General features: G+C 47.7%; 1 long non-coding RNA gene across 1 annotated transcript; it reads right to left on the reverse strand.

Annotated features, from left to right (window-relative positions):
• Window positions 1-1400: 1400 nt before the first annotated feature.
• Window positions 1401-26689, reverse strand: LOC111839301 (uncharacterized). The gene is made up of 3 exons (XR_002837069.2): window positions 26322-26689; window positions 23011-23172; window positions 1401-1533 (listed from the first exon to the last, which is right to left on the reverse strand). It is a non-coding gene; the product is annotated as an uncharacterized lncRNA (long non-coding RNA).
• Window positions 26690-27420: the final 731 nt, after the last annotated feature.

The raw sequence follows: 27420 nt of genomic DNA on the forward strand, positions 1-27420 counted from the left end.
AAAAAATGGGGAAAAAAGTCAATCTCAGGAATATCAGGTGCCGAAGTTCTCAAAAATTCCCAGAAAAAAAGTTTCTTTCTCAACAGTGTGACTGTTCTAGAAGAGAAGGAGGGTCTTGCTCATTATAGACTTAAACCCACTGAGCTGCAAAACTAAGCAGTTGAATCAGTCAAATTTCTTTCTTTCTTTTTTTTTTTTTAAAAAGTACACAAACAACCTCCCTGGGAGAAACAATGGAAACAGTAAACTTTTTAACTGCGAGACTCACTGCTAGACTAATTCACCCATTTCATTACTGTACCACCATAGAAGAGCATCATATCCTAAAATGAAGCAGATGCCCCCGCAAACAGTGAGAGAGAAAACGGTGTTCTTGGGGACTGAAGCCTGAGGCCCCTGGTGCTGACAGCCCATCACTGAGCTCGTACGGCCGACCCAGAAGCCGCGGTGCTGCTTGCTAGCATTGGCTGGGCCGGTTCACACGCCTTTTTAGCGGGTGTCACAGATTACGCTTCCAGTGTTCCGGGAGCGAAGCTGTACTGCCTCCCGCATGCTGCTTTGGTGATATGCTGAGGCCCTGAGACCCCTTAGGGTCCCGGCTGAGGTTTTGGGTGGGGTGGGTTGGGGTTTCAGCAGGTTCGGTACTGGGAACAGAGATAACAGTCAGGAAATGATGAAAAGGTACAGTAAGTGGAAGTCTGCTGCACTCACGTCCTGATATGGATTTAGGCTGCCAATGTGGGCAGCTGATAACCAGCCTGGCTGATGTATACAGATGCCTCAAGACTCTCAAAAGGACAACAATGTAAAACAGAGACAAAGGCAGGGAGGTGCAGGAAGGAGCCTGTCATGTGACCCAGGGCCAACCAACCACAGCTCAGCTTCAGTATTTCTGTAGTCTAACCTGTAGTCTGCCATTTCATTTCATTCACTGAGTTCATGATGTCCCCAGCCTTATGCCCTTTGCTTCCAGGTGGGATCCAGGCTCACTGTGATCCTGTACTGCAGTGTTTCCTAACCCAGTCGTCAGGGACCCACAGCCAGTCCATGTTTTTGCTCCCTCCAAGCTCCCTGCCAGAAAATCCACATTTTTGCTGCGAGGGAGCAAAAATGTGGACTGTCTGTGGATCCCAGAGGACCAGACTGGGAAACACTGCTGTACTGGATAAGTGGGAATGGATGGATGGATGTGAGTTCTAGTAACGAGTATGACAGATTTCAAGCAGAACATCCGCAAAGTACCTGGGTCTCTTTAAAGAATTTCTGCCTGTGTATCTCATTGTGTGTGACTCAATAAATGGACAGCAGTGTTTCGTTTGGGACCTGCGCTGTATTGAGCGTCTAGGATAAGAGCAGGAGAACAATCTATTGCAGAAGAAAAAAAAAAAACTCACCTGGATGTTTCCAGATGGGAGACAATGGCAGAGATGAGCACATTATTTCTCTGTCGCTTAAGCCAGCAGGCACCTAAGCTGGTGAGAGCCTGATTGAGAGGACTTAGGAAGGGATGAAGGTCATCCAGGTGAGGAGTGTCTGTGTGTCAGAAGGAGAGCACAGTGACTGAGATCATTGGACAGAGCGGTGGGATAAGGTTGGTTTCTGACACATTTGCACCAATGGGAATAGGCAGAGTGGAAACAGGGAGACAGAGCATGCTGCTGATTGGCTCACACTTGACTGTGGGCATGCGTGTGTGATGTCACAGTGCACAAGGACGTTCTTAGAAAAGGGGCACGGTGTGGGAATGAAAGAAGAATGGATATTGGGGAAAGCAGGCAGAAAACAGGTGGGGGGGGGGGGGGGGGGAATAGGGTGGAAAAAGCACAGGCATGTATAGGGGGGCAGGCAGCCTCCTTGTGGATGGGGGGGGAGGAAACGTGCAAAGGGGGACCAAGAGTGTGGGCAGCTTGGAAGGTCACAAGAGAAGATTACAGAAGAATTAGAAGATACAGCCTAGTGGGTCATGTGTGGCAGGAGGTGAAGAGGAAGATCGGATGGAAAAGGAGGCAGAGATACACTATATAGACAAAAGTATTGGGACACACCTCTTAATCAATGAAATCAGGTGTTTCATTCAGACCCATTGGCACAGGAGTATAAAATCAGGTACCAGGCCATGCAGTCAGGTTTACAAACCTTTGTGAAAGAATGGGGCGTTCTGAAGAGCTCAAGGATTTCATTCGTGGTGCTGTCATAGGATGCCACCTTTGCAATAAATCAGTTTGTGAATTTTCTTCCCTGCTAGATATTCCATGGTTCACTGTAAGTGATATTATTGCAAAGTAGAAGTGTTTAGGAAGGACAGAAACTCAGCCATGAGGTGTCAGACCGTGTACAGTAACAGAGCGGGGTCACCAAGTGCTGAGGTGCATAGTGTGTAAAAGTCGCCAACGCTCTGTCGACCCAGTAACTGCAGAGTCCCAAACTTCCTCTGGCATTAACTCCAGCACAAGGAGCTTCATGGAACCGGCTTCCATGGCCCAGCAACTGCATGCAAGCCTCACATCACCATGTGCAATGCCAAGCGTAAGCTGGGGTGGTGTAAAGCACTGCACCAGTGAACTCTAGAGCAGTGGAAACATGTTCTGTAGACTGATGAGTCACACTTCTCTGTGTCAGTCTGATGGATGAGCCTGGGTTTGGTGGACAGCAGGAGAACATTACCTGCCTGTCTGCATTTTGCCAGCTGTAAAGTTTGGTGGAGGCGGGATAATGGTATGGGGCTGTTTTTCATGGGTTGCGCTGGGATTTTGCCCCTTGAATTTTGGACAATTCTAAGTTTCCAACTTTGTGGGAACAGTTTGGGGAAGGCCCTTTTCTGATCTAGCATGAATGCGCCCCAGTGCACAAAGCAAGATCCATAAAGACAAGGTTGGGTGAATCTGGTGTAGAAGAACTCGAATGGCCTGCACAGAGACCTGACCACTACCCCAAACACTTTTGGGATGAATAGAATGCGATCCAGGCCTTCACGTTCCACATCAATGCCCGACCTCACAAATGCTCTTCTGGACGAATAGGCAAAAATTCCCACAGACACACTCCATAAACTTGTGGAAAGCCTTCACAGAAGAGTGGCAGCTGTTATAACTGCAAAGGGGGGACCGACTCCATACAGATGCCTATGGATTTAGAATGCAATGTCATAAAAGTTACTGTAGGTGTAATAGCCAGGTGTCTCAATACTTTTGTCCACATAGTGTAAAAAAGGATCGAGCGAATGAAAGAGGGGAGGAAGGACGATCACCGGGTTCGACACTGCAGGCAGATCGACCCTGCTGCATCTGGCCAGTGGCCGCACAGGAACAGCCGGATGGGGTGCAGCCCTGCCTGGGGGTGGGAGACTCCTGAGGCGTGCAGAGCTAATGCAAGTTATGCCTAAGAAATATCGGGAAGGCTGCCTGCTTATTATCACCAGGCCTCTACGTGTGCTAAATTAATCTCACAGCTTTCGGTACTGAATTCATCACCATTCATTCTGTTTGTGAAGGAAGTGCCACTGAATCTTTCGCCACACGGTAATGCATGTCATTCATTTTCTGTATTTTATTAGTCACCTACAGTATATTTCTTTTGCAATTCCGCCAAGCAAACGTTTGCTTTGCATATTCCCTTTCCCAAGCGCATGGACCGAAGATGACTGTTATTTTTCACTTGTTTACTTCGGTCTTTTGGGGTCATATCTTAAACATTGCTAATCCTTGTCCTTAGAGGACTCTCGAGTCACAAGCGTCTGTGTTTGCTTAGCGGCCGCTGTTGATTGTCCCGGAGAGGTGCCAGTTGTTTAGCTTACTTCCTGACGGCAGCTAAATTCCTGCCAAGACTTTGATCCTTAAGGTAAAGGCATCGCTTTCAGTCTCATGCCAAGGGGAGTAGCAGTGTGTACATAAAAGCGTCTCTTATTCCCTATACTGAAGGGGGAATGTAGCATCATCACAAAAAAGATAATTAACATCATCACTCTCAACAAGTCCATTAAAGCCCTGTCACCCAGAATGCTGCGTTTCAGCTCAGTTCCTGTCCTCAAATTTCTAGGTATTCTTTATTCATCTTTTGACGCAAGTGGATGACAGCCAAGAAATACCTACTGTTGAAATTAGTTTTTTTCTTAAACTGTAGATGCTGTCAAGAATGCAGAGCTTGTTATGAGGGTATGAAAAAAAATCACCCTTTGCATCACAACTTTGCGGCGACACTGATCTTTGACTGGTTGGTCATACTTCATCCAGAGCAAAATAAATAATTCCATGCCATTCGGGTTCACCGCCGGAAAACGGGTCCGGCCACAGATACTGGTGCAGAGAGAGTCTGAACCGGCTCCGTGATCGCTTATACCTCATCGTGAGAGCGTGACATCAGGACTGGCGGGTACCTCATCGTGAGAGCATGACATCAGGACTGGCTTATACCTCATCGTGAGAGCGTGACATCAGGACTGGCGGGTACCTCATCGTGAGAGCATGACATCAGGACTGGCTTATACCTCATCGTGAGAGCATGACATCAGGACTGGCGGGTACCTCATCGTGAGAGCATGACATCAGGACTGGCTTTTACCTCATCGTGAGAGCGTGACATCAGAACTGGCTTATACCTCATCGTGAGAGCATGACATCAGGACTGGCTTATACCTCATCGTGAGAGCGTGACATCAGGACTGGCTTATACCTCATCGTGAGAGCGTGACATCAGGACTGGCTTATACCTCATCGTGAGAGCGTGACATCAGGACTGGCTTATACCTCATCGTGAGAGCGTGACATCAGGACTGGCTTATACCTCATCGTGAGAGCATGACATCAGGACTGGCTTATACCTCATCGTGAGAGCGTGACATCAGGACTGGCTTATACCTCATCGTGAGAGCATGACATCAGGACTGGCTTATACCTCATCGTGAGAGCGTGACATCAGGACTGGCTTATACCTCATCGTGAGAGCATGACATCAGGACTGGCTTATACCTCATCGTGAGAGCGTGACATCAGGACTGGCTTATACCTCATCGTGAGAGCATGGCATCAGGACTGGCTTATATCTCATTGGCTCCCCGCCACCCAGAGGTGAGAGCGTGACATCAGGACTGGCTTATACCTCATCGGCTCCCCGCCACCCAGAGGTGAGAGCGTGACATCAGGACTGGCTTATACCTCATCGGCTCCCCGCCACCCAGAGGTGAGAGAGTGACATCAGGACTGGCTTATACCTCATCGGCTCCCCGCCACCTCACGGGGAGCCGTGACATCAGGACTGCGATTGCCCATTATCTCCACATAGCGAGGTACGGCCCCCACCAAAACAAAATCAATATCTTTTAATGGGATGATAATGGGGAGGAGACTGCCCCACTGAGAGGCTGGGTGGGGGCTTTTTACCATCCCAGCCAATGTAGCAACTGTAAAGCAACCCCTGAGGCGGGGATTGAAAAGTATTTGGTTACAACGAGGCTCATTAATTGCTTACACAACCGTGGTTAACGGCCGCCGTCCCGCTGGGAGCGAGACTACATCCGAAAGCAGCCTTTTCATACCGGCAAACGCTTCCTTCAGCTGCTGATGCCAGAGGCTGGTGGGCTCCTCTGCTCCGTTGCTGCTTCTGCCTGTTATTTGTGTTTGTCATTTTCTAGTCGGCCCACCTTGAAAACTGTGTGCCGCCCCCGTATCTTCATTCTAAACGCCGCCGTGCTGCGGCGCCTCCTGGCCTTGTGTGCGTCTCCGCGTGGCAGCGGGCTTTGTCAGGACAGCCGAGGATAATGAAGTACGCGCTTGCTGGAAAGTGTCTCTCGTCAGCCCCAGCCTATCTCTCTCTCTCTCTATCGCCAACCACAAGAGCGATGCTGAGAGGCCGCTCTGCCGATCCTCTCCTGGGCTGGGGATGTCACACTCGCTGATTGGAAACTCCCTCCAGTTCCATGCCCTGAAATCGATTCCCCCAGGAGAGACAGAGAGATGGAGACTGAGACCCAGAGACCTTTGGCCTTTCGCTATGTGAGCCACTCTTGGTGCTTCTTACCGCAAACCCCCCCCCCCGATCCGCCTGAGACTATCAGTGCAAGTCACTGTGGATATATAGGTGTGTGTCTGCGTGCTTGTGTGTGTGTGGCTTAGCTTGAGCTCTAGTATAAAATACAGAGTGCATTCCTGATGCTAGCTTAGCCTTAAGTGCTCCGCGTCTCTGTGTTATGTATGTTCGGCATTAGGCTGCCCATTAAAACTCCTCACAAAGTGTCATTTGCTGCTTATTATCTAAACTGGACCGGTCCTGAGCGGGAGATTATGGGCCGTGAGTGGATTTACATGCTGTGAATTATGTTTCAGCTACCCTTTCTGCCTTAAATGTATTTAATAAATCATGTGTTCGGCAAAAGAAAATGCCCGTCACAATGAAACGAACGACAAGTCTGTGATGAATGAATAATGATGTGATGAATAGTCATCTGGTGGAACCGGAATCAGACAGATTGATTCGTTTCATTATTCATATGCGAGTGTCTCTGTGGCAAGTGACGCTTGCGTTTTTGGAGAACAAACTATCATTTAATCTTTCTCAAAGTGGTTCATTATTATTTATTATTATGCGGCCTTTCGGCAATCACTTGTAGGCCTGCGGACATGCAAGGCAAGCCAGTGGGGCAGTGTCCAGGTGCTGCGATGTCTGATTGTAGCACTGTTCAGTTGGTGCAGTGTGCAGTGAGTGTGTTGTTCAGTGTCCGACTGTAGCACTGCTCAGTTGGTGCAGTGTGCAGTCAGTGTGCAGTGGTGCACGGCCCAGAGTTGCAATGGACTGGAGAGTCATAAGAACATTTTATAATTTATACTCTATGGCTTTTCATCTCTCTTCCATAATTCTTTTTGTAACTAATGCAGTATTCTGGAAATGGTCTCTGATGTTCTTTCCTGTACGCTGTTCCTTGCACCTTGTTTTTGGTACCTGCTATGTGTGTAGGGTTCCAGCGGACTGGTCACGTGTTCAGCGGGCACTGATCACCATTGCTATGCTGCAGCAGTACCATGGAAACCGTGTTCCAATGAGAGAAGGCCAGTCGGGTCAGCTGACTCTGCAACCTCACGTCAAACAGTATCAGAGGCACATCCATAATCTCCTTTAAGAATTAATTATGTTTAATTAGGAGGTCAGGTCCCGGGAGACACCGCAGCTGGGAGTCGATGCGGCCAGGCTACGTGTTCTGTGTGGCCAGCGGCCTTCCGGCGGCCTGCCTTTGGGCCCGATGTTCCCGTACGGGTGGGGGCCGCCCACCCCATACTGAGGGAGGTCAGCGCTCACGCTGTCCGACAGCATTTTTGTGGCCCCTGCCAGAAGAAGCCCAAGCAGGGCAGATTTATTTCTGAAAAAGTAATGAAAACATTCAGGGAACCGTCTGCATCCTAGTCAAACAGAACATTCTCCAGGGCCGAGGCGGCCTGCTCTCCCGGGCCGCTCTGGTTTGGATCCTGACTATGCGTAATCTCTCTGAAGCCCCTCTGTAAGGACAGCGGCTCAGCGAGGTTTTAACCCACCGATGGCTCCTCGCATGCTGCTCGCGCTGGCAGACAGGCGGGCGCTGGCACAGACAGGCGGGCGCTGGCACGGCCTCGACGCTCTGCTCCATTTGTACCCGTGGGGGGGGGGGGGGGCGGAATCGCTCTCCTGTAAGATCCACCATCCAATGCAAACCCCCCCCCCCAAACCCTGCCGGTACTTGGTGTTTCTGCTGTTTCTATTCTGACCCCCCTGCCCCCCCCCCCGGACGCCTAGCTGAATGCTGTCAAAGGGAACAAGCTCTTCCTTCTGCCTCTGCATAGAAGGTTAATTCTGCTGTTGTAGTTTTGCCTTGGAAGCCGGCTGGCATTTGCGAATGGATCCTGCCCCCCCCCCCCCCCCCCACATAGTTTTATAAGTTGCTGGAGTGTGAGGTCGATGCGTCCCGCTGTGAACGCCCCACCCCCTATGTTTACGGCTTGCTTTGTTTTTATTTTCCCCACCGTTGCCGTTTCCGCATGATTAAAATATCATAAAGGCTGCTTTACGATGCAGTTGAGGCCGGCGCTGTAATGCGGGGGGATTCCAGTGGGCCCTCCCGGAGCCCCCTTTACGGGCCGCACGGATCGATAGCGCCACACGTGGGGAGGGATTTACGAGGCCGGGCCGACAGAACCCTCCCCGGTAATTGGATTCGCCCGGATGTGCAGCGATACCGGCAAGTACAGTTTTAAGAGCGGCGGCAACCTTCACTTGACTTCCCATGAGGCCGTCCTCCACGTGATATCCCAGCCTTCCTCGCTGTCCACCTCATGATTGTCCCTCCTCTTCCTCCTCCTACTTGTCCTGCTCTTTGATCACCCCTCTCATCGACATGGCTGTTTTAGAAGTGCCCAGGAAATAAACAAACTGACTCACAATGCAGAATGAGTGACATAACCTGGGTATTTGTGTAACGGCACTATGAGAAGAATAGGTGCTGGAAGTGTGTATTATATAATAATAACAGGAGGCCGTGTCCTGGTGTGTATGATCACAATTGTTTCATTACAGCCTCTATCTCCTCCCTTTGACAATCTGGGTCCCCCCCCCCCGGCTCTCTCTGGCACCTTCCCGGCTTCCCCCGGCTCCACTTTGTAAATGAGCCCCTACCGGGGTGCATCGCCGGAGAGTGTGTCACCCCTGACCGCGTGCACTGAACTCCTGCCGCCCCCCCCCCCCCGACCCCGCCCCTGGGCTTAAGCCACAACTCACTGGCCAGAATTTGTAAACACTTCTGGGTTTGGCGCAGCGTCTGCACAGCGTAGCGGGCCGGAGGGTGGAGGGCGGTGATGACAGCCAGAGGGGCTGATGAGGTCCAGCCGCCGGGCCAGAACACCACGAGGGCCGAATTCCTGGGGGTGGGGGGGGTATTGGGAGCCTTCCATGGTGCAGAAACATGCGAATACAACTCCGCAAATTTTGGTTAGCTTTCGGGAGCAGTTCTGTGGCTTCATTCGTGCATCAAAAAATGCGGCAGTTATGGGGCATTAAAAGGTCATTGATTTAATAATGAAACGGTGGCTCATGTACTTCAGCATCCAGGCAGTAAAGAGTGGAAATCATGGCCGTGAGGTTCGTCCTGCCCCCGGCACGCAGTTTGACAAATCTCTTTAATACCTGTGCAGCCTTCCTGGCGTCACTGTGTCCCCTGCACCCCCGCTGTAATTAAGCCGCTCGCCTCATCCATGCCTCTGCTAACCGCCCCCCCCCCGCCGATTCCCAAGCCCCCCCCCTTGCTCGCAGCAACTACAAACTGTTTTCCTCTCGCTGGTTTTTAATTCGATGTTTCCCACCAGGATCATTTTGTACGTCTTGATAAGACGGTGCACTGCATGAATAGAGCGGGAAGGGCAACCTGCTCCATCCTCTATCTGTAATCTTAATTAAGCCCCTTTCCAGGTGTTTCTAAAGGAAAACTGCCAAATAGCACAAATAATTCAAAACTCCTGATATTTCCTCCCAAAGGCCTAAAACATAACAAGGAAGAGCATGCAAACTTCACACACAGATACACACACAGGTTTGTAATTATATCTTTGTGGGGACTCTCTATTAATTTCTATGGGGAAAACTCTAATCACAACATGACGACCCTAACCCCTACCCAGGCCTAACCTTAACCATAAGGAACCAAACAAAATTTTTGGTACTTTTACTTTCGTGATTGCATTCACAGATCTTTATGGGGACCCGAAAAATGGTCCCCATAATGTCAAAATAACAGGTTTTTATTACATTGTGGGGGATATTTGGTCCCCACAAAGTTATATAAACCTAATCCACACACGCACACACACACACACACACACACCTATCTTTGGGGGAAGCTTTTGAATATAGTTTGGAATGTTATTGTTGTCACTGAAATTAAGGACTCGCTTTATATATCTCATTATATAGAACAAGACTGCCATCTGCACACGGTCACGCCACCAGGCCACGGTATGTGTGGCACAGACCAGGAAGCTGTCAAGGCTGCATTTAGTGCGCTGAGCTGGTCTTTAGCCTGAATATCTTACGGCAGCCTTCTAACCCATCATGCTTTCGTGAAACTCATTACGCTTAACTCCACCGATACGAAGGCCCAGGGGACCTGCCGAAATCGCCCCGATCGCCCGGCACTTCCACCTGTCCCGTGGGATCCGTCATGACGCTGCGGCGCTGCAGGAGGTGAGAGCATGCATGTGACGGGCCGTGAGGCTCGCTGCCGGCACAGAGACCTCTGGCCGTGATGGACGTCCTGTCCCGCGCCACGTCGTCCTGTCCAGACCCTCGGCGCCGATAGCCGGGCCTCGCACTTCACAGACGAGTACCACGTTTTGAAGTGCCGGGGTCAATTAGCACCGGGGCAGCACAGCGGCATAGATGTTAATGAGCAGAGAAAGCTACCCAGCTTCCTGCTTGTCCCCCCCCTCCCCCCCCTGCCTCCATCACCTTTAATAAGGCCTGGGCTAATCGGGGTGCCTGTTGCCCGTTTGTAGTCTCCCCATTCACTCAGTACTTTTCCCATGCTGCTCTGCTCTCTGTTGCACATTCCCTCCCCCAACCCCAAAATAGCTGAGCAGAAAAAAACTGCAGCCAGAGGTGGCTGATGGTCACCCCCCCCCTTCGATCTAGGCAGCGAGCATGTCCTGCTTCACGTGAAATCAGGCGTTGCTGGCACCATAAACACAGCCTTTCATCTTTTTCCCCCTCATATTCAAAAACACATATTTATTCATAATGTTTATCTTTCTGTACTTTTTCCAAGTACAAATTCAAAAACGAGCATATGCACTTGGTGAGGACAGCTCAGTGGGTAGAGCTGTTACCTCACACTCCCGGAGTGTGAACCCTACCTGCGCTCTACGTGAAGAGATGTGTCACTACATTTCCCATAGTGTACGGTCATGTGTGTGAATGAGTGTGTGCCCTCTGATGGACTGGCACCCTACCCAGTTTGTACCACCGCCTTGTGCCCTGTGTTGCTTGGAGACTTGACTAAGATAAGCAGACAGAATGGATGGATGAATGCAGTGCAGACTTTACAAAAAAAGCTGGCTTTTTTTACATTACTGTCACTCTACTTTCAGAGTCAAGTAAATATTTACATTTCTGCTATAAGACTGAATACATTTTTGAATCGTATGAAATGTTGCGTGAGATTGCAGTCTTGTTCCCGTACTTGTGGACGGCGTGATTATTGGTTGTCAGAATTCGCTGCTGTCGACATTTGGCTTTTCTCCGAAATGTTAGTCTGACGGTGCCGTCAGCGCGCTCAAAATATTATCTGTACCAGCTGCAAGCCAAGCCTTGTTCATAAATGCTTCATTGTCGAGTTGCTGTGATTCTGTTTTGTTTTTTTTTTTCCGTGATGGAGAGAAATGAGAAACAAGCGCTGTTTCTGTGCCAGGGTGATCAGGCAGGGGACCCGAACACATGCGGATCACATGGTCAAAAGCCTCATAATTACATAACGATGCCTCACAGATCACTGCAGGACGACATCCATTCTCAACACACAGGTAATACTATCGCTGCTTGATCCTTCAGGGAAAGACATCTTCTGTTCCGCAGCTGGTAAATGCAGCACGGTGTCTCCGCACCTCCGTTCTGCAACCTGTCGGAGGTGTAGATGCTTCCCGTCACGCCCACCAGCTTCTCTCTGCTCTTCAGCCTGAGAGCCACACGTTGAGTGAGTGACGTTCCTCCTTTCATGTCCTGCCAAACATCTTACAGCTTTTGATTGTTGGGCGCCAGGGAGGCCTCGTTACTGGGGATTATTAATTTGCAGGGAGGAAATGTTGACTAATTCCTGCTAATCATCGGAGCAAGCGCACATGTCAAACGCATGCACTATACTTAACTCTACTTAACATTTTCATGGTGCACCGACACGTCAATCTCCTTACCTTTGCCAAGTCAGAGGATTTGTGAAAAAAGCGGCGTCATTATGACCATTTGATTTTTTTGAGTTCCATCAGAATGTGCACATCGTCTCATAGCCCATTCTTACGACTTTCCCAGCACTCTACTGATTCTTTTTCCTCGTTCCAGTGTCAGTGTTATATATATATATATATTTTTGCTCCCATAAGATCATTTCATAAGATCATCGCATGTGTTTTGGGGCAAGCACTTAATACAGCCCCATGGCCATATGTCATCCTGGTCCCTCACACTCAAGCTTTGATAACAAGAATCACAGCAAATTACCTGAATGACTTCAGCTGGTTGAAGCAGTTTGGCATACAGCCGCCCCCCCCTCCCCCCCAGCTTCTCCAGTGTTCACAGGGCTGGATTCCTATAGGTACGACTCATTTAACTGCACCCCAAAGCTCAGCGCTCCATCCAAGTCGAATGTTTTATCCTTTCCAAGTTCTTTAGATGATTTGAAACACTTGTAAACGAGCTGAACTTTAAGATCAGGAGATCCAGGTTGTAATTCATAGCTGCTCATTCTAATGAGGTATTAGAACAACCTACATAATGCGTCATTAAAATAATATATAAAGCTCTATTCAACCATAAATATATTACATTATGACCTAACAGGGCATCCTAACAAGTGGATTTAGTACTTTAAAGGTCCTTACATCTTATCGTGTCTTATAATGGCTTACAAAAATAGCCATAATGAACACAGACCGTTTAATGACAGCACTGATTGCAGCAATTGTAACCACGTCAAAATCTTCTGGCTGTCGTTGTGCTTGTAATTGTGTCGGCCTGTTCGTTTAACACATTCACCAGCCTCAGCGTCCACAACCTAAAGCATAGATGCCGGACATGTCGGCCACGGAGGGGGTGAAACAGTTTAGGCTGAGGAAATTCTCACTCTCGATGTGTCAGATTACATTGGTTAACAAGAGAGCGGAGCCAAACTATCGTTTCATTTCTCGGCTCCTGTCCTTTAAGCATTGATTGAATTTTCTTGCTCTTGTGAGCAAAGCGAGAACCCTGAGGAATGACTGCTAATCCACTAAGGATGAGCATGTGATGAGATTTATCGTGTTCTTTGGGCTCTCTGGCCGCTCCCAGATGAAAAAATCCATGTAAACAAAAAGGGTTGCTTGAACTGTGAAAAATGAAGTTCGTCGGCTCTGATAAATTGAACACCGTGAGTCTATGATTTGACGCGGTGGGACAGTTTGGTTCCTAATCGTTCCGTGTGGAAGCCCCCTGAGATGTAACCACTGAGGACTGCGAGAAGAAGGTATCTCGAGTTTCACATTTAAATGATCTTTTCAGCGAGTTATGATTTATTCAAGATGCCGCGGTGATAATATGAAGCAGCCAAGCTGGTCAGTTAACCTTTATACTTGGAAGCAGATATATGTTTTGATTACTCAAAATCTCATGAAGACTGTGGCTCAGAGAGTAACACAGTCACCCTGTATGCATTCAGATCTTCCTGTTTCTCCCTGCAGCTCAAAGACATGCAGTTAGGCTAATCAGCATGTCAGAATTTCCCCGTAACATGTTATAGCGTGTGTGTGTGTGTCTGTGCCCAAGCATCCCGTCGGGGGTGTATCCTACCTTGCGCACTTTGCTGCCTCGGATAGGCTGCAGGTCCCCCAACCCTATTCCAGATATGCGGCTGGGAGATGGATGGAAAATCTCATGAAGAAGCAGGCGAGGAGAAAATCTGACCTCCTAATTGCATTGAAGTAACTCAGCCAACGTGATGTGAATTTGTGAGGAAGCCGATGGCCATTAGCTCCGAGCCGCGGTTTATGGTGAGGCCGCCTTTAACTAGGCAAGCTATTACAGTATACATTTCACTGGGCCCCTGAAACAGCCTGATCCACTTGACTTGCATATAAAACTCAGACTTTCCTCAACATTATTGACTGTTTTTTTTTTTTTGCTAGAAAAGTCCGGTATTTACGTGTAACAGTTCACATGCATAATACAACAGAGCGAGTTATAGCTGCTTGGTAATATCTTTCCATGGGTAACAAAATCATGCTGTTCAGTAGGCGGGCCGGTGTTTGTCTGTACATTCACGCCTTAAAAGGCAAATAAATCGACTCTTCAGAGGTAAATGATCTTAAGCTCAGCTTTTGCGGGTGAGTGATGTCTGAAAAGATAGAGGATGAAAAGGGGAAGCATCGAACGAAGGCAGATTCTGAACCGCGCCCGCTCATCACAGGGTTATTTTTGAAATGCCATTAGCAGAAGGAAAGATTCCACTCCAACTTAATTAAATGGAATGCTGGATTTAATTAACGAAGCCCCGTCTGCCTTGAAATCCTTCTGACTCACAAGTTTCCACCCAGCGTGGGGCATGTTTGTCCCCACAGACCCTCACCATCCTTCCAGGAATTGGGGTCTCACTCAAACCTTCTTTATTTTTTGGGAAACTCTCGTAAACGACGTCGCCGGTGACTTATGGTGAAAATTTATGTCGCCTGCTGGAGAGCTGCCGTTCCGAAGTGTCCGTCACCCGTCTTTGTATCCGTCCCCCGCTCAGGAGCCCCGAGTCATTAGTTCTTCGCTCTTTTTCTCTCTGATCCCTCACCTATGACCTTACGATGGTGGCCCGTGGTGACGAGCCGCTCTGTGAGCTCCTACAACGAGCCCCCAGCCCAATTTGCAACACAGCAGGTGTGTGAATGACTGACGTTTCTGAGAGCCGCTCATGTCAGCATAGATGTGCTGAAGCAATAGTATGCTAAAAATACAACAAAACATAACTATAAGTGTGATGTGTTTGTGAATCTGTGTGTATGTGTGCGCGTGTGTGGGTTTGTATTTACCACATTGCGGGGACCAAATGTCCCCACAATGTGGTAAAATCTGTTACTTTTTAGTTTTGTTTGGTTACTAATGGTTAAGGTTTTGGCTGGGTAGGGGTTAAGCTTGTCATTGTTGAGATTTAGGTTTTGCCCATAGAAATGAATGGATGGTCGCCACAAAAACATGAATATAAACATGAGTGTGTGCAATTCTACAACACAGGTGATTCCATTGCCAAAATGTCATGCATTTGGCGACGGGTGCAGAACAATTTAATGCAGTACAATTTAATGGCTGGGATGTAACAGCACAGAACTGATGGTATTTCAAGCAAAGTAAGTCAGGTCTTTTCAAACTGTAGCCAGATTCTGTTGGAATTCCATTACTGTAGAACTAGCCATATATGTACATATGTAAACATGGTTCTATTGTGTAATATTTCATATAATGCCTTTGTGAATACTGATCTGAAGCCGTATGAGGGCCTGAGGCTGTGAGGAAACACCTTCATGTGCCGCTGGCTTTTAAAAATGGTCTCAGTCACAGGCTCTACAGGCGTGTCATTCTGCTCCGTCCTGCACGTGTCCCCTGGGAGTCGATTCAGGTAGAAATTCACACTCTATCCACCTTCCAGAAGCATCCACATCCAAATGATTGTACACTATTTACGCCGACAGTCAGGATCTAACATGCTCCATTTCATAGAGCGCCACCTACATTTAAACATCTTTCTTAGTGGTGCTGCGCTGAATACATACTGAGGCTCTTCTCTTGGAGAGCTTAAATGCATTCGTTCAGTTTAAGAAGCATTTATTGTGCTTCTCCAATTAATGGACAACTAAGATATATTTACTGCGAGTGGCATGAAATTGATTTCATCTGCAGTTTATTGGTGCAGATTTCTGCTGCTGCTGCTTTATATGCTGGTTGTTGTGTGAATATTTTTAGAGTTATGGATATTTTGTTAATTTAGCTTCAATTAGGGTTCATTCTGTGTTTTTAAAGTTTGGTGCCTCCCACCGGATTCTGCTCGCAGCATCAATAGCCCCTTTAATAGCAACCGGTGCTTTTCTCCTCTGTTCAAAACCTCCAGGCCGGAACAAAGGTCCCATGATACTGGAGCAGTCAGCAGAACCATCCGGTACGGTAACGGCGGCCATGTGACCCCAGCCTTCCACGACAGGCTGCTGTCACCGGCTAGTGGGGACAAGCTGTGCCACAGGCAGAGTGCCAGCTCGCAGTGCCGGGTCCCAGGGAACCCGCGAGAGGGGGCCACAGACGCAGCCTCGGCCTTTCCTGTCACCTGAGTAGCGTAGAGCCATGTCAGCGAGCTGCAGGGTCTGCGGCCTTAATGAAAGAGCTGTGCATGTACGCAGTCTGGGGAGCGTGCTGGGGACAGGACAGCGGCCGCTCACCTGCATCGCATCACCGCGGAAAAAACAATATCCAGAGCGATATAAAAAAGAAAAAATAATGGAAAAATGTAAATGCTGCACACAGTCATTGAAGATAGATGGATTATATTAAAATACTACTAATAATAATGAATCAAAAAGAATGCACTATTATAATAACTGTTGTGTATATAAAAAAGTACAGTGATGTCATTATATTAATAAGGCTATTCACCATAATGTCAATGTCGAATAAAGCTTTATGCCTAAGTTCAACATTTCAGGGAATTGGGAACATTTATACATACATTTCATTTTAATTATGCTAAAATATTCATGTTTTATGTAAAATATTTGGTGATTTAAAGAAACCTTGATTTCAGATTACATTTTCAGATTAAAGTGCCACTACATTCAATTTATGAACCTGGAAGCTTCATTTGGCTTCTAACGAGACGCATGTTTTTTCATATACATTTTGAGGGACCTGCTGTGTGGTGACTAATAGGTCCATAATGACCGTTAGACCCAGCCGCTTGTTAGCGCGGTGTGCGACAGGCTGCCCTTTGCTCTCTTCGGTCGGGCAGCGGGCGGCCACTGCCTGGGAGGTTCCTTGTCATCTGAAGGCATTAGAAGTCCTAGCCATCTCGCCCCTGTCGCAATTAGGACAACCTATCTTCACAGTTACCAGGGTGATAACGGCTGGCGAAATAAAAAGCGGAAGTCTGAAGACAAAAAGTTAATGACATCTCACACTTGGCGGCCAAAGCAAGACATATCCGCGATCAAAGTGCTATATTCGCATAAATGGTTGAAATTAGATCAGTATTATCTACCCAAGACTTCACAGTGAATACAAACCATTGCCTTAATTAGCGCTGAATATACACACACAGAATCATATCAGGCTAATTCACCTCCTTCCCTGTGTCTACTGGAAGCAGTGGGCGCGCCGCGAGGTCAGTACACTGCAGGCGCGGCACAGCGCAGTCACACTCTCCAAGACGTAATTAATGACTCGGGGCCTACGGTGCATAGCATTGTAATACACCTCCCCTCCTGTCATGGGAGAGGAGGTGCAGGACCGTGTGGAGTGCCCCACTCCCCAGCCTGCGGAGCCACACTAATCCAGGATTACTTTGCTCCCTGCTACATTCACGATGACTTAGGGTCGCCAGATGTTGCCACCATTTCATGACCACCCACCCCCCCCCCAACCACAATTGAGCTGGCCCTTTACATCCTGAACTCTATGTCCCATCTCGGTACACATGACACAGGAGTTGGGAACAGCCAGAGCTAGTGCCCTTCTTGGGAATTCCTGGGTGGTTCCCTGAAAATCGGTGTTTACTGAGATATGATTGGGCTCTGAGCTACCGGCACGGCTACGGGATTCCAAAGCTCCTGATGCGATCTTCATGCTATGAGGTATGGGGGCTGTGCTAAGCTGACACAGGCCTGGTATGCCAGATGGCCCCCTGTAGTCTGGGTGAAATGCTGTCTTTTTCCACCCTTCCCTCCCCTTCCTCTTTCTGGGGTGAATAAATAAAAGGAGTTTTTTTTTTTTTTTTTTTTAAATCAACTGGAAATAAAAACACGATAGCGGACTCACACTTTCTAGTTTATAAAATCTTCACATTCCTCTTCGCTCCCCTTGATGTACTTGGTTTCTGGTTGGCCAGCGCCTTTGTGCGTCCTGTTATGTGTGGACAGGCCAGAGAGGTCAGCAGTGACATCCATAAGGCTAATTGAAGTAAAGGTCTTAAAGGTTTTATGTTCTGTAAAGCGAGGCTCGTCATAAACATAATGGATAGTGACACGCAGCCGCATCTGAGGCGCAGAGCCACACAGCTCAGCCAAGACTTTTACGAGAACAAGTTCCCCAAGTTGGTCCCGTAAGGGCGATATGAGCGACTGACGTGTCAGATGGGTGTCACCGTAACAAGCGGCGCAGTCGGAGGGCGGCCGGCTATGCGGCGTGCCGTGTCTTGTTAAATTTAATAATCCTCTTCCAGCTAAGATGCTGTGTGGTAAGCACTCTGACGTGGAGGCACCCCCATCGCCGATTCAGGGAATGCATGTGGGGGGGGGGGGGGGGGGCTGTTTGCATTAGAGATTTGTGGGCTTGTGCAACTGGGGGTTAATGTGGCATTTCTCTGCAAGTCTGTGTGTGATACTCCTCCCTAAAACCCTCTAAGATGGGCAGCTCCACAAAAACGATGCGATTTGCAAAGTGGGGATTTGTGTCTCCCTGCTCCAATGATACCACCGAGGGGAATAATTACAAAGACGCGAGGCAATGATGCACTCTAATAGATTCTGGGCTGCCTGAATTTGCCTCTTTCTCCTGTTTTGTGGCTGATTTACAAAGATTAAATATGTAAATTAAGCATTCTACCTTTTCCAATTTGTATAGCTGAAACATATTGCTTACACCTGATAGAGGGCTGAAGGAGGACATTGGAAAACACAAACCCAGTAGTTGGGTACCTTTAGTCTGTTTTTTTTTCTTAATTTATTATCTTGGACCCTGGGATTTTTGCCTATTCTGCTTGAATGTGAGCTGAAATAGTTTCTCCTTTCCCTTAAAAAGACCCTTTTCGCTTCAGTTCTTTCACTGTTGGGTGGTAGTTTTATAATACTGGATAGCACCATACAGGCAAAACCAGGGAGGTCCTTTTGGATCATGACAGTGGCCTGGAAAAGGTGTTCATTGCTGAATCAACCATTTCAGTGAAGGGGATCAAGACTTGATGTGCCTTTTCAGTGAAGGGGATCATGGCTTTATGTGCCATTTCAGTGAAGGTGATCATAGCTTGATGTGCCATTTCAGTGAAGGGGATCATTTCTGGATGCACCATTTCAGAGAAGAGGATCATTGCTGGATGCGCCATTTCAGAGAAGAGGATCATTGCTGGATGCGCCATTTCAGTGAAGAGGATCATTGCTGGATGCACCATTTCGGTGAAGGGGATCATTGCTGGATGCACCATTTCAATGAAGGGGATCATTGCTGGATGTGCCATTTCAGTGAAGGGGATCATTGCTGGATGCGCCATTTCAGTAAAGGGGATCATTGCTGGATGTGCCATTTCAGTAAAGGGGATCATTGCTGGATGTGCCATTTCAGAGAAGAGGATCATTGCTGGATGCGCCATTTCAGTGAAGGGGATCATTGCTGGATGCACCATTTCAGTGAAGGGGATCATTGCTGGATGTGCCATTTTAGTGAAGGGGATCATTGCTGGATGTGCCATTTTAGTGAAGGGGATCATTGCTGGATGCGCCATTTCAGTGAAGGGGATCATGGTTGGATGCACAATTTCAGTGAAGGGGATCATGGTTGGATGCACAATTTCATTGATCCTGTTTGCCTAAGTTATGAATATGCTGGTCAGGTCAGCAGAAGTGGAGTATAGGGGGCCTCTGACTGAGTCTGGTGTCTGACACAGTCCCCCCCGCATCATGGATGGTCTGAAAGAGATGACCTCACCAGTGCCTGGATGCTGATTGATCCGCCAAGGGCTAGACGGGCTCATCAAACTGGGCTGGTATGTGCATTAAGCCGGCAAAGTCTGGGCCTTTGGTTTTAAAGAGGGCAAAGGTGACAGATAGTTTCTACTTCTCTGTAGGAGGGGTGTCATTGAGAATCAAGTCAAGAGCCTTGGCAAGTTCTTTGATAGCACCTTGAAAGGCATGGCAGCACTCCAGGCAACCAGCAGGGACCTGGAGTCATGGCTGAGGGTGGAGGATAAATCAGGGCAAGCCTGGTCCTACCAGCACACCTACCGGTCCTCTGGCCCTTGCTAGTCTAAGAGGTTCCACTCACCACTGCTGAAAGCTTTGAGAGGAAGACCATCTGCTTCTTTCACTGGCGGCTGGGCTTAACACAAAACCTGAACAGCATTGCTTTAAATGGGAACGACATGCTATGGCCCCCCTTCAGCAGTCAGACTGAGGAGTTCAGGGGAACCCATGCAAGACAGTTGCTACAGAGACTATTATGACATCAAAGACTCTCTTACTGGTCCGGGGAAAGTGGGGGGGGGGAGGGGGTGCAGGATGCAGTCAACCAGGCAGAGTGGCGACTGCAGTACGTGATGCTGGTGGGATCAGAGGCGCCTAGGCGGCCTGGGCTTGATAGCCCAGAGTTATGATGAAGCACAAGGCGAAGAAGACACCAACTAGGCCAGGAGGAGGAGGAGAGTGGGGATGTGACAGCACTGTGCATAAAGTAGATGTGGAAAGTAAAGTAGAATGGACCAAAAGAGTTTGTCAGAACTCGGGAAATCTGAGCTACTCGGCATCAAGTTCTGATCCAGTATGTCTCCAACATCCTCCTCCACCCAGCTAACATCTTTCATAAGGGTAAGGCTGAGACACCAGCATGCCCACAGTCCACGGATCGTCTGGTCAGGAACTCAGAGGGAGCAAAAACGTGGACTGACTGTGGGTCCCCAAGGTCCGGATTGGAAAACACTGTCATAAGAGAGGGATGCCATCACTGTCGCTCTATACAGGTGCTGGAGGCAATAGTGCATACCATCTGCAAGGGGACCGGTGAGAGCAAGCACCACCACCCAGAGAAGAAGGCAGGGAAGAAGCGACGGCCGCAGCCAAAAGTGACAGGTGGGGCTCCTCAGCATCGCCCAAGCCAGGAGGCTGAAGGTTGACCTAGGGAAGCTAATCAAGTCCTTTACAGGAGCCACACTTAGGCCAGACATGGTCCTGATGTCCAAAATGGCAGAACAGGTGGTTCTGTTGGAGCTGTCTATTCCCTGGGAACACCAGGCGGTGCAGGCTTACGAGTGGAAGAAGGCTAAATATAAGGACCTGATAGGCGAGTGCCGGAGCCGGAGCCGGAGCCGGAGCCAGGGGTGACAGGCACAGTGTTTGCCCAAGGTAGGCTGCAGATATTTTGCAGGCGATCTCTCACCGGGCCCTCGAGTTCCTTGGCATCACAGCCCTGCACAGCTGGCAAGTCATCACAGAGGGCCTTGCAATGGATCAAGAGAAGCTATCAGTGGGCCACACATGCCACAGGACGGAAGCTGGAATCCGATCAGTCCTGGTTGGGTGGCCTAGGTGAGGCTGTATTGTTGAAATACCAGAAATGTCCCGTGTCTCCCTGGGGTGCTGGCAGTGACGATGTACCCAAGTGTGTCATCAATTTCTGCTGAAACACCTCAATGATACAAGACAATTAGAGCTGAATATGATAACTCTCACTTTTCTGCTTTGGTAGTGTGATGATAAAAATGAATAATGACCCAGTTTACATAATCTGAAGAATTACCATTGTCTGCGGCATTTAGCCTTTCTGCACGTGCCAGTGTCTCAGCAGAAAATGCCATTGTTTGCAATACAAACAAGGTAGATCTATCAACAGCTTGGAAATAAGGGACTGGGTTAGTGTTCCATTAACCGAATGTATGATACATTGTATTTGCTATTAAAAAGTGTATTAGGTTAATTCAGTTAATCACTTTAATTCCTGAATCCAAAGGATATTGAATTATGTCTTCCAACAAAGAACTTGACATTGAGAGGAAAATGAGACCCCGTGTCATATTGCAAGTAATTTTTTCTTGTAGTTTACTCATTGTCTGTATTTTCTGAGGTCAGTGTCATCCCATTGCATGCATTTCTGATGGTCTTTTCCTGACTAATACATTTCTATATTATTATATTTACATTATTAAACGAAGCTTGGCCTGTCCTTGTTCCCCCGTTTTAGAGAAACCCTTGGTGCTGTAGAAAGGTAAATAGTAACCTATTCAGTAATAACATGCTTCCTGAGGACTGTATGAAACTGGCAGGTACCACTGTGATCTACAGTCCATTTACTCATCCAGCCTCTAACCACTTCTCTAATAGAGGGCTGGGGGGGGGGGGGGAGCTGGAGCTTATCCAAGGCAGCGCAGGGCATAAGGCCAGTGAATGCCCAGGACAGGATGCCAGGCCGGCGCCGGGCATGCATGCACACTACAGGCAATTAAGGGGCGCCAATTCACCTAATTGCATGTCCTTGGGCAATGATAGTAAAGCTGTACAACACGTGGACATCACACAGGGGTGAGACATACCCCGGGGGGTGCGAGGCTGTAGTGCACGCCGTAAATAAAAAAATAGCTAGGTGTGTTTATTCCTAAAATAACTAAAGCATTTTTCAATTTCATTTCTTATTACTTGTCTCTGATATCATGTGCCACATGTGAAATGTCATTCCCAAAGTCAGAGTAGTCATCTGGCAATAAAAAGCACTAAGACGCTGTAGAACTATCACTGCCAAACCTGTCACATTCAAAATTTATATCAGCAATAAGAATACAAATATGTAGAAATGTTCGCATGACTATACAGTAAGGAGCGAGTTGTGTACCTACACAGGAGGCCAGGAATTGTTTTAAATAGCTACTAGATTCTGCAAGTCCGTCAAATTTCAAAGGGAAATTTCCCACTGCAGTCTAACAAGTTGAACATTTTTGTTAATTTAATGGGACCAACCAATTAATCTCGTGCGCATCCGGGTGGTAAAGCCGTAAATCTCCGTTAGCCCCGTAACAAATGGCATGAGCGAGAATTCATTCTTCGTCTAAACATCCAACAGGCAGCTAATTAAGGGCCAGGACTTGAAGGTTTTCTCAGACTACAGCATTAGCAGCATTTACCCCATATATCAGGTTAGGAAGGTGCTATTACAGACATGAAACTGTGAAGAAAAAAAATAAATACAAGCTGCTACTTTAAAGACTTCCAGAGAGACTGAAGTATTTCTGAATTACAAAACGTGGTCTCCGAGCATCTTTGCCATCTCACAGGCTTCAGTAACGACTGATCTGATTAATCAGATAGTGATCACTTAATCAGATACCTGAGCTGCTTTATGAAGTTCAGCAGCAGGAATGTGGCCTGTGTGGAGACCACAAACGAAACGATGACAGCCGATTCATAACCGCCGATGCGATGCCATCTCTGCCGTTATTAAGACGTTGAAATCTGGGAGGCACTCGCTGACCAGACACACCGCATTGGCCTAAGAGAAAGGCAGGGACAGGCGGAAGTAAAAAGGGATGAAGGGAGAGAAAGAAAGAGCGAAAGAAAGAGAATTGGCTCAGGAATAATTAACAAATAGACTGCAGATGGCCGAAGCAGATGGTTTAATTTCTGATGCCCCATCGATGGCGGCCGGGGGCTCTGCAGTGTTGATGAATATGGTGATGCTTAGATGGCCTGCCTTCCTCGGGACCGTGTGCTCGGCTGACATGAAATTCCAGGGCGAGAACACAAGATAACATGAAATGGGGGGATATCAAGCCACGGAGAGAGCTGGCATGAAGAGGATTAGGAGACACGCAACAAAAGGGGGAAACCATTTCGACAGATGTTAGACACACCACAGTAATTAAAAGCGGAATGGAGTCCTGTTGTGATGTAATGAGAAAATGAGGAGTCAGGGGGGCGGGCTGTGTGGGGGAGGCACGGGGGGGGGGGGGGTGGCACGTCACGCCGGTACAAAGGAGGCGACGGATAAACGAGGCCTGTGGGGTACTGGCAGTGTGTGTGTGGGGGGGATCTGGTATGCGGCACGTGAAGCTGATAAAATAGATCAGTCGCCCCCCCTCCCAGGCATAGGAGTGCCCCTCCCATGTCGCTTTCTCGTTTAATCAGTCCGTGTGATGCCAGCAGTATCTGTGGCACTATCGATCCGCTTTAATGGCATGTATGTGTTGGGGGGGGTCTGGAGGCTGCTTTTATTTGGGGGTGGGGGGGGGGGGTAAGATATGTTGTGTAAAACAGTCTGTGTGTCAAACCAATGGAACCCCCCCCCCCACCCTTGGGGTGCTTCTTCAAATGTCAAGTTAATATAAAAAACAGAGATGTGAGCTTCAGTGCATAAGGTATCGCGTTCATATGAAAGCCGTAATGAGGCCCCGTCGCCGCCGCAGCAGAACGCACCTTTACACTGCACTTTCTATACCCTTCTGCTATACCAGCACTTTCCTGGCTGCTCCCAGAGACAGGCCAGCAATTCAACTTAATCCGCATCGACCAGTCCTCACTGACCTCATCCCCTAGGTCCGACCGGGGGATTTTCTCCAAGACAACCAAATGAAACAAAATAATTTCACCTTTTTTTGTGGTAAATGCATCACTGTGTTGCTCATGCCTTAAATGTGGTGGACTTTATGGTGGTTATGATGAGAGAGAATGGAATGAGAGAATACATGAGGTATTGTACACGTGAGACCGTTGTGCATGCATTATGATTATGGATGAATTGCATGGGAAAAAAGCTTTTTTGAGTTGATATCGGGAGAGTGAATCCCCAATGTTTATCACACCCTGTTTTTCCCCACAGACAGATCATTTCAGCACCAGCTGGGTCCAATTTGTCTCCCTTAGCGTAATTAATGGGCTGACCCTCTGAGCTGTGTACAAACTTGCCCGTCACCCCACCTCCCCCTTCTCCGCGCGGTGCATGTGGTCTAGTTCATCCCCTTCAGCACCTCTACACCTGCACGGTGCGGGAAATGCCCTGTGATCCCACACAGTGAAATTAAGACATTTTATAAATGAAGGTGTTTGTTAGAAGCCTTTTGGAAATAGTTTTCCCCCCTAAAGAAAACCAGATACTGGCAGCATAAAATATGACAAAATGCTAATGAATTCAATGACATTTTAAAGGCAACACCCCCCCCCCACCACCACCTCAAGCACAGTTACAATGTACCTTAATTAGACATCACTTGGCATTTAACCTTTTAGTATTGTTTGTAAACCTTCCACAGTTGTGACCTTTTTTAAAGCAACCCCCCCCCCCCCACCACCGTGCTGAAAACTTTTCTGGGGCAGGTCCTCAATCTGTCGTGGGCCACACCGCTACATGGGACTTAAACGGAAGCAGAATTTCTGGGCCCCGGCCTGGGACAATGGCAACCATAACTTAATGTGAATGCCATTGAAAGACGTGCAGCCATGTTGCGTCTCTGCATTGTTCCAGTGCCCATAATGCAGTTACGAACTGCTCTATTCTGAGGTGCTGCTTTCCCTCTAAACTTGCCGTGCCGTTCCTTATTGCATATGTCTACCGTCTGTTTCCTTTGTTTATTCTGCTCGTTCTGTAACGTCACGCCAGCCTTACACTGCTTCCGTCCTACCTGACTGTGTTTAATTCAGCAGGGGACATTTTTACATTTTTATTTTTTTTTTGCTCAGACAAAATAGACTAATATTCTGCTGTTTTCCAGGCAAATTCTTTCGAATGGAGTCAACTTTATGAAAGAGCAGAATTACTCTCCTCGGGGATTAGCAGTAATCTAGATGTGATATTTTCAGTGTGAAGCATGCGATATAGTTTAATAATTTCAATAGCATTTTGCCAGACAATTCATAGAGATGTAAAATTAGATGAAAAGTGACTTTTGTTGTTGTTGGAAACGATTTGAGCAAGACTGTAACAAGGCACTGTTTATCTAAATTAATTTGATCAAACTGAAAAGAATTTTCTCTGTTTTAATATCAGTTAGACTGGCCCAGGGACAGAGTGACAGGGGGGTCTTTAAGATCTGCGAACACAAATATTACAGACTGAGTAAGTAACCTGAATATCTCTCTTAATAGGATTTTTTTGTAGCTGGGTAAGCTTTTTGGTGTTTGTGCACTGGGCACTTTGATATGTCACTTTGACTTGGAACCGGCTGAGTAGGAGGAAGTCAAATGTTACACACTGGTCTCTCTGTGCCTCTGGGGATGGTGGTTGTACCTTTTATGCAGAGAAAAGCTGTCATTGCTTGCAGTGTCTTTATATCATAGTGGTCTGAAGTCTAGGCCCCAGGCAAGCACTGGGCAAACTTGTGGTGTGCATTCCTTAAATACGACTGCATGCTAAAAGCCACCAACAGCTTCGCAACTTCCCCGCATGTCTGCTCGACAAAAGGTTTCTATTAGTACTGTATACAATAGTTAGGCTACATCAGAAACATGGGCATGCTCTCGTGAGATCAAAAACACATTGTTATCAGTTAGCATTTGTAAACGGCCCCCCCTTTAGCTCAGATCTCATGCTATCCGCTGAGGAGCAGAAGACTTCTTTTTATCTGCCTTTTTTGGGGTCTCCTCCTGTGAAATCCATCCCAATCATATCAGAGAACCAATCAACCCTCTGCAGCAACAATCGCTTACCTCAGTCTCCAGAAAGTACAGAGGGGGCTCTTTTGAAAGCACGGTTGGTAAGTGCTTTTCCTGTAGAGCTGTCGACTCTTTGATCCAGATGAGAAGATGTTAGGGGCTTGATGCGAACAAGGAGCCGAGCTATGCTCGGACGGGGGCCTCACAGGGAGTACGATTAGCAATGGCCGCTTCTGAGCTGCGGCTAGAGTCCCGACTGTAGCTACTTTGTGAAACGGAGCGTTTCTTTCCAGCTGCTATTAATAGAGTCTCAGCAAAGTTAAAAATATATAAGTAATTAAGAAATAAAAAACATTCGATCATGGCAACTTGGCCCGTGCACAAAGAGGCTTGTTTGTTTTCCCTGGGAAGGAGGGAGTGTGTCGCTACAAGAATCAGGAGAAAACTGTTGGGATAATTGCAGGAATGCATGGCCTCGGGTTCTAGCCTTTCAGCCCCTGAATAGCACCACTGTGTGTTCCGAAAACAGCACATTAATTTGAGACTCGTTTGAGCGGAACTGTTGATGATGTCATGTGTTGACTCGTGTGACACATCGAAAAAGCACAGCGGACTCGGAGTGGAGCGAGACCGCATCTGTCCCGCTCGCCCTCTCTGAACATGCGTTTTGTGGTTTCCTCCTGAAAAATCTCCCAGCTAACCCAAAGCTTTCACCGTTCGGTGGTGTAACCTCATTTCTAAAATAAATTGCTTGCAAGCGTTCAGATCTCCATTTGGTTTACACTTGACGAATGACACCATCCTCTAACAAGTCCTTTGACTAGCAATCAGTCTTTTGTTTCTGGGCTTGTGTTTTGTTTCTCCATATCTCAGGCAGTTGCCGTGGTGACAATCACACATTCATGCCTTGTGCTTTACAGTTGGCACCCGCTTATAACCTTGATTGAGAATTCTCTGCAAAAACCTATAGTCACTTCGTCGTCCTGTGGAATCGATCTCAGCTTTTGGCAAATATTTCAGCTATTTCTATATATCCGACTAAAACATTGAGATAAGTACATACAAAACCTCACATCTGTATAAATTAACTATTGGTGTGCTAACCAATTTGGAGATTTTAAACACATTGTATTAGCAACTGCATTCATTTGCC

Source organism: Paramormyrops kingsleyae, chromosome 2, assembly GCF_048594095.1.
Source record: "Paramormyrops kingsleyae isolate MSU_618 chromosome 2, PKINGS_0.4, whole genome shotgun sequence".
NCBI lineage: Eukaryota > Metazoa > Chordata > Actinopteri > Osteoglossiformes > Mormyridae > Paramormyrops > Paramormyrops kingsleyae.